At 40.3% G+C, this 8,273-nt stretch overlaps 1 long non-coding RNA gene across 1 annotated transcript; it reads right to left on the bottom strand.

The window, feature by feature from the left end:
• Nucleotides 1-358: 358 nt before the first annotated feature.
• LOC145769281 (uncharacterized) lies at nucleotides 359-7,627 on the bottom strand. Its single transcript, XR_014288996.1, has 6 exons — nucleotides 7,519-7,627; nucleotides 6,931-7,047; nucleotides 6,279-6,392; nucleotides 1,645-1,758; nucleotides 1,218-1,331; nucleotides 359-789 (listed from the first exon to the last, which is right to left on the bottom strand). It is a non-coding gene; the product is annotated as an uncharacterized LOC145769281 (long non-coding RNA).
• Nucleotides 7,628-8,273: the final 646 nt, after the last annotated feature.

Consider the following 8,273-nt stretch of genomic DNA (forward strand, 5'->3'; position numbering starts at 1 on the left):
CCTATGTCGTGATCATTTAAGGTTTAGAAGTCATGAACAATCTTAATTTTAACGTTGCAGGACCAAAATCCTGTGTTAGATATGGAATAATAGTTGTCTAAATGTTTAATTCGTCATGAATGTTCATTCTCAGATATTCAGTTAAGCCTACACTACAAAAACTAACACTTAGGCCTAAACATTACAACCGCAAGCAATACAGTAATTTTCAAGTTAAAATAGACGTGATAAAAATAATAAGTTAAACCTAGATCTCAGTCATTTATTTTGCATAGTTTTTGCTAAGGTAAGCACTGCTTTCCTTGCTTTCCCTCACCGATCGTCACTGGCAGAATCACACAGCAATTGTTTGATTTACAGTAATTATTTATAACGAGAATACACAGCAGAAACACCAAGTGGCGAGCAAACCATAAGTTGCAGATCATTCGGTTTCTGAGTTTACTATAATTATTTGAAGTAAGCACGACGTGGCCTACACAAAGTGTGTCGCTTTAATAACGAAAATTATTGACTTCACAAAGGTGAGAATTTGTAACAATACAGAATGTTGAATGCATGAAGTGTGCTGAAAAGTACCATGACAAATGAGGCAAATTTATTAATCAAACTTTAAATCATTGACACTGATTGATGGCATCAACACGTTATGTATCCAGGTTCATAGAAGTATACACACGAAATTGTTTTAGCTGCAGATAAATATTATATAGATAAGTTTTCCAATATGACGTCATAAGAGTTGCAAACTCCATCTTCCATGTAAGACATGTCAATCGGTTAAAGCTTCTGCAAACACAAAAATCGGGTTTAAAATACATAACAATTTCAAGAGATCTCTTGACATAATGCTTTTTATTGCTTTATAAATGAGGTAAAGTAGTCTTATACTGTTATTTAGCTTTGGGCAATGAGAAGATAAAGTTCTCATTCCCTCCTAACAAGAGTAAGGTTGGCCAGTTTTTTCTCTCTGCCTCTTTTCCTTCAGCTACTATGTCCACCAATTTATTACACCCTGCGAAGAGGTAAGCGGTGTTTTTGACTGGTGTCGAACCAAATTCAAATAATTGGAAAGTCAACACCTTATGCGCATCGACATCCTACCGCTTTATTGATTTATAATATTGAACAACGATATAAATCACATTATTTTTTTGGTCAAAATCATAAACAATAAGCGTTGTCTCAAGGTTACAGATAAAAAACAGGATTTCTACCTAATTCACAATTCTTTCCATCATAACCTTCACGGCATTGGCAAGTATAAGAATCTTCATTCCCACGACAAGTTCCTTCATTCTGACAAGGAGAACTCCAACACAAACTTTCAACTGCCACAACATGAAATAAGATAAGCTCACATCATCAATAAAGTTAATGTTAGGATTAGGCTATTTTGTGTTACTTGCATAAAAATATTAGGCTACTAAGTCGTATAAAATGTCATGTGGAAAACTAAAGCACATTTCAGATTTGTTGAAACTATTAAAGAATCTAATTTAGTGAAGTTCAAGTATTTACATTGACCTTTCAACTCATTGGTATCAGTCTATAAAAATATATTGTGAATGAAAATTTGTCATAAGTAATCAGTTTATGTGAAAACAATGAAATTGGAATTGTTCTGATGAAATAATGTTTTACTTATATCGCAGTTTTTGCCGGTAAAGTAACGAAGACAACCACACAAATAGTCGTCTGCCCTTCTGTTGCAAACCGCTCCATGCTGACATGGATTGTTATCACATGGGCTGGTTTCTGAAAAAAAAAAAGATATTGTCATTCGAAGCATTAGTGTGGCAACAATATCTTCGTACATTACTTAAAACAAAAGTCTTTCCATAAAATGCACAGCGGATTGGTTAGCAAAACGTTTACTTGCAATGAAATTGCAACAGGCCTATATGTTTTTCAATATTTTCTACAGTGATGTTGCTCTTGTTCTAGATATGACTAATTGCTTTCCTTATGTAACCTCGTCATCGTTGCGTGAGCCTTTGGGGCCGAAGGTCTATCCGTTTACCACCCCAAATTTACGATGTTGCCGGACTAAGCTGGAAGGCTACTAGAGAGCATGCAGTCTTTTGTTTCATCATCCAAGACACGCAGATCTTACACTCCGTTGCATGGATTGGAGATGGTGCAATTTTTGATGATGTAGTCTGCAGTCTAATCCTTAGTAACTCATTCACAAGTAGAAAAATAAGCCATTCCACATTGATACATGGTTGAGCGGACAAGCCCGACGCCCTCACGGAGACGGTTGAGGCACACCCACGTCTGTCTTTGTAGTGTTGGGCCGGTGAGACGGGTGTCAATGGTGGGACGGATGCTAAGTGTCAGCCCACGCTCCCCAGCTGGAGCCTACCAAGCGCTGGAGCATCACAGCGAGCGATGAAAGTTTCTTGGGCAGTGACACCAAATTATGGCGGTATGTGAGCGATTTGTCAAATGTCACCCCGGGGTGCTGCTGCCACAGTTTTAGTTTGGTTGAGTTTCAGTCGCCATTTCTGGTGATTAGGCGAGAGGGTTAGTATGTCCTAATTCAGGGGGTCTTTTAGGCTTTCCCACGACTGGGGAGTAGAGAATTGGCAGGTCGTCCACATATGCGTATTTTGCGGAGACCGCTTGCTTGGTAGGTCGTGGGTGTAAATGTTAAAGAGAATGGAGCCAGGACTGATCCCTGCATAATACCATTTTTCATGCGTCTCAGTCTGCTTCGCCGTGAGTATCCAGTCGTGAGGGTGAAGCTTCGATTTCTGACAAGTTTCATCATCATATATGGACCATACATCGGTCTGGAAGCAAGCGAAGCAGTTTGCAAGTAAGGTCGAGGTGTCATACGGGTCGTAGGTACCTGTAAGAAAGACAGCGGCGGCCTTCCGTTTGCCTCAAAGCAATTATCGATATCTTTGATCCATAGTGTGACCTCATCTAAAGTGGAGTTTCCTCGCCAGAACCCAGCTTGCTCCTTTAGGTGGAGTGGATCGAGATTGGATTGACGCGGCATAGATCACTCTTTCAAGAATTTTTCAAGGAACACCGAGGAGAGATATCGGGCGATAGCTTTGTGGGTCCTTTTGTTGCTTTTGAAGCTTAGGGAACCCAATTACTAAAACTCTTCTTCAAATTTTTGGGATTGTGAAGTGGTGCAAGCAAGAAGAAAGTAATCTACGTAGCCAGGATTTGAGAGCAAGCATGGCCAGCATGGAGTACAAGCTCAGAGCAGATCTTATCCCGTCCTGGAGACTTGTGTGGTTTCACTAGAGGAAGGGCGGTGGTGAACTCCTCTGTAGTGAAATCTTCGAATACTGTTTCATCTGTTGGTGTTTCCACTTGCCATAGAGCAAACGATGCCTTGTGGTTCTTTGTTTTGTAGACCCCATTCTGCGCTAGCTAGGAAGCGATGGCAATTTCAGAAACGGGGCACTGGCAAATGAAGTTTGCTGAGCACGCAGTGAGGTTGTTGATGATGCTCTATGCTTTGTGTCTTGAGTGTGCGAGGTCGATAGTTTGGACAGCTTCGTTCCATCGATCAAGCTTCTTTACATCCTGCCGTTCAAGTGAGCTGGTGGCAGCGGTGTTAGAGGCAGTATACCAGTTGTGGCGTTTAGGTAGGAGCGATAGAGAATCTCACACTTAGCGTCCCAGCATAGTAGCCTATATAATTATATAACTAGCTCGACGGCCGCGAGGTATTGTAGTCTAAGTCCTGGTATGCCTTGTCTACATTGCACGTTTCAAGTGGTGGTAACTTTGCAGTAGACTGGTTGGTCAAAGAGCTGTATTGATTCCAATCGGCTTTTTTGAAGTTCCATTGACTCACCGATAAATTCGGGACAGGAGCCACGAGTTTTGAGGCGGTGATGAGGGACGACCGGTATTGGGACCGTGGGAACTTTTCAAGCACACGTCTGTCTGGAAGAGAGCTGTCGATAATCGAGCAGGCCAAGTCAGGGTTTCTCCCTGTTCCACAGCGAACAAAGTGGATACTGTCTGGTTCTTTTGGGTTGAATAGGAGGGCAAGATGGTTCGAACAGATCCAGTCAACCAGCAATTCTCTGTCGCTGGTGATGTTGTTGTAGCCCCAGTCGGCGTGCTGGCAATTGAAACCGCCAGCGTAGAGACTCGAGGAGGGAACGTTAGAAGGGATGATGGCAACACTCGCAATGGTGGGGGCTTGTAGATAATGACGATGTTGTAGTCTGAGATACATGTTCACACCACTCCATTTCGGCATCAGCTGAAGATTGATCGACAAAGGTCGAACTCAGGGTGTCATGCACAAACGTGGCAATGCCGTGCTTCCTGCTTAAGGTATACCCAGCCAACGTATGGTTAGAGATAGCTAGCCGATTTGCAGAGGTGCAGTGGGTCTCTTGGAAGAGGATGGCGAGTGCCCGGTCGGTAAGAGAAAGCTGCTCCACAACTTTGATCTTGCTTTTTGTGGGGCCTTCAATGTTGAGTTGCAGGATGGTGGAGCTTCTGAACTTATCAGTTGCCCCTTGCAGCTCTGCCGTGATTTTGGTAAACCTAATATCCGTCATTTTGCTAAAAATGACTTTTTTGCATTTTTCTACACTTCATGCATCTCCTGACAAAAATTTGTGCCCCAATGTATTATGGTTTTCGAGATAATTGGTGTGTAAAACCTAATATATTCTAATCTGTGCAAGAAAAAATTTTTGAAGCCTAACACACATGTCTACTCCAATCACGTAACAGGATATCGTCAAGTGACAGGTAAAATTTCAGCAGCATTGCACCACATCTTTACATCTCTTGAGTTGCGTGAAGCGGATTTAAAAGCGTTCGATAAAGTAGATTGGGCGAAATTGTTGTTAAGCATTAATTAAGCTTAATTAAGTAGGCTAGCCTAAAATTGTCTGTCCGAAAGCACTAGATTTTCTTTTCATTAAATGCCGTATCATTTACGCCTCGTCGATCAGTTTAAATTTTCGTAGCCTACTGGTGTACTGATGTCTTAGTTGACTTCACGGTACGCTAAATAACTTAGCTTGCATACGATTATTAAGATTTTAAAGCGGAAGCCCGGAAGTAGGCTTCTCAGTGTGTTTGGTCATTTCTAATCAACCATACCAGTTGCTGTGTAGCCAATGTATTAGCCTAAGGTAGGCTTAAATGAAGACATAGTAATCAAGTAGGCTGCCAGCAACTGAATTTAAATCGGCGATAGCCTTTAACCCAGCAGGCTTCTGTGATATCAGGAAAGTTATCTAAGATTACAGTGACGAAATGATACACAGTTCTGGGAGAAATCCAGAGGCTTACTTTAGGTTTGATTTAGGCTTACAAAGCCAACATAGTGTGGTCAAAGCCAACATGTAGCTTATATTAGGCTTTACCATACAAATGCATAACATTAAATAAGCCAATAAGGTGGTTAAAGCCAACATCGAGAATATATGTGAAGAAAGGGGCGTTCTTTCCGGCTATCAGCACAAGGCTGAGCACTCACTAGTACAGCGAGCAGTTGCGATTGAGAATATATATTAGGTTTTATCATATAAACCTAATACATTTTTTATAACTAGTTATCTGGCAAAACCAAATATACCCCATTTTTTAATAACCAAACAAAAACCTGGATCAAATTTTATTCTTAAAAATTTTGTTTGGTTGTCCGTTCCAGCCTTACAAAAGTCAACTTCGAGTGTTTTATGTTGGTAATTTTACAGTTATGAACACAAAAATTCGTTTATCTGGAAAATTTGGACATGGCGGATATTAGGTTCAACCAAATCACGGAAGAGCTGTGCCGTCCGTGTGGTGCTCTTGGTTGACAAATTATGTTTCTTTTCTAGTTGAAAGCAGATGTTACTCACAGGATGGGGCACGGAGAGCAACTTGTTGTCTATCCATATGTATTCTGATAGCCTAATACTCGTTGGGTTAGTCGCAAAATAGGTGCAAGCTACTTTGATTGCAGCATTAAACCTCACTTTCGTTACTTCATTATTTGACTTTACACAGATCGAGTCAACTGAGCAGTCTCTACAAATTTAAAATATTTGAATAGAAATCGTCACAGTGAGTTTTAATTTAATGAAACATTGTTGTATGCTAATAATAAAGTAGAAGTCCTTTATTTAATAAACAACAACTACTCTGCAATAGACCGCACTTTCATTAACCTGTAGCTCCATGCCCTACACAGGGCAAAGAAACTAACGCTACCCTTTGCATAAACTTGATGTCGTGGTCTATAAGCACAATGATGTGCTATAATCACCAAAGGATAAGGAATAAATCCAAACCTTTTTCGCAGTTGATTCCCTTGTATCCAGTTTCACATTCACAATTATAACTCTCAGTATTCCCTCTGCAAGTTGCTTCATTCTTACAAGGTGAACTCCAACACAGGCTTTCAACTGTCACAACAAACGATTAAGTATCTTAGATAGGTGTGTATCTGGGATAGGTAAGGTAAGTTCGTATCAACCTCTGGGGCGGTTCTATCATTTTGCAACACCATATTTACGATATTTTCGGACTACGTTGAAAGGCTACTACTGTAGAGAGCAACCAACTTTTGGTTTGATCATTTAAGGCGCAGAAACCTTTCACTCCGTTAGGTGGGTTGAAGTTAATACAATCGTTAATGATGTGGTCTGCGGTCTGTTCCTCAGCGCTACACTCACAATAAAAGGAAGAAGTCCTTCCCAATTATTGGATGGTTGAACGGAAATGTTCGACGCCATAGTTTAGTTAGTAGTCAATAACATTACAAGCATGTTAATTATAAATCAATAAAAAATAATCTGCCTGATCAATTATACATGTTACAGACCAATGGTCATAGATCTGCTTGACAACACAACTTTACAAACGGTTGCAGTTGAGAATAGTCACTCAATTGACTTGCGAACATGACAGTGACGTTGGTCTCACAATTAAACGTTGGCTTACTTATTTCGCAGTGTTTTCCTTTCAAGTGCCGGCCACATCCACATAAATAATCATCAGCTCCTACTCCATTACAAAGTGCTTTGTTCTGACAAGGATTGCTGTCGCATGGAGCAGATCCTTAGCACAAGAATGGTAATGATGATTAATTCAATAAAAAGCTGTCTAAAATCTTAAAACATTGAGTGATTAATTAACTAAATGAATAAAGAACGTAACAATCTTAAATTTACATCAGAGATCAGTAACGAGGAAAGAAACACAGAAGTCTTTCGCAAGTTTAAGGCCGCAAAGTTGAGACTAATGTAACGTTACTTTTATTAAACAAATTTTTGACCACATTTGTACTGTTTGATCGATATTGTAAACATACCAATATTTACTCAATCCGGAAACTTGCTACCAAAACAACATTAAATTAAACTACTTTTTGTTTTCACCCAAAAATGTGGTTAAAAGCAGCATACACAAACAAAAAATGCTTTTGATGATGTAACAGATCGGTGAACAAGTCCTCAGTGTACAATACCCTGGTAAGTATTAGGTTGTTCACAGTCATCGTAGACCTGCAAAACAGCTGAATCTGCTTACTTTGCTCGCAGTTGTCTCTTTTATATCCACTTTGACATTCACACCTGTACCTCTCTGCATTGCCACTACAAGTTCCTCCATTATGACATGGTGAACTCCAACACAGGTCAGTGACTACAAACAGAAAAAGTTTTCTACAAACTCAAGAAATGTTTATTTATAGTTCAAGCCTAATATGGCTGTAGAAGGTGACTCTATTAACGTCAACTAAAAAGAAAATTTCGGTTAATTGCGAGAAACCACGATACAAATACAATCTGTCCGCCCCGATAGCTCAATTGGTTAGCGCGTCACTTCTGGAACGAAGAAGCCTCAAGATCAAGCGGCGCTGGTTCGACTCTCAGGGTGTGCGCTTGAGCAACGCACGTCAAGGACTGCTCTCCATTCAGCGGCATCTAATGGATAGAATAATTCCCCGGGAACAAGACTTCAACAATCGGAAACTTCACTCTGTCAATCTCGGTGACCGGCCCTGCGCCAGTGATTCAAAGCCTCTACAAGTATGCGAAACTGCCAGGATTAAGCTCTACAAGAAGCTTTCCCAATCCGAGGATAAAGATTCAATCAATCAGTCATCTATGAGAATCCTGCCATAGAAAACTGGCTAAACCTAGATGAATAGCTTCAATTGAATTTAAAGGGGTATTAAAGGAAAAACCTGACTTGGCGATTTTCCACGTTCTTTGTGTTTAACATGCTACCATAAAACGATTTTCAATAAAATTTTGCCCCATTGCGGTCTGACCACCATTGTG

This window comes from Aplidium turbinatum, chromosome 4 (assembly GCF_918807975.1).
Source record: "Aplidium turbinatum chromosome 4, kaAplTurb1.1, whole genome shotgun sequence".
In the NCBI taxonomy this organism is placed as follows: Eukaryota; Metazoa; Chordata; class Ascidiacea; order Aplousobranchia; family Polyclinidae; genus Aplidium; species Aplidium turbinatum.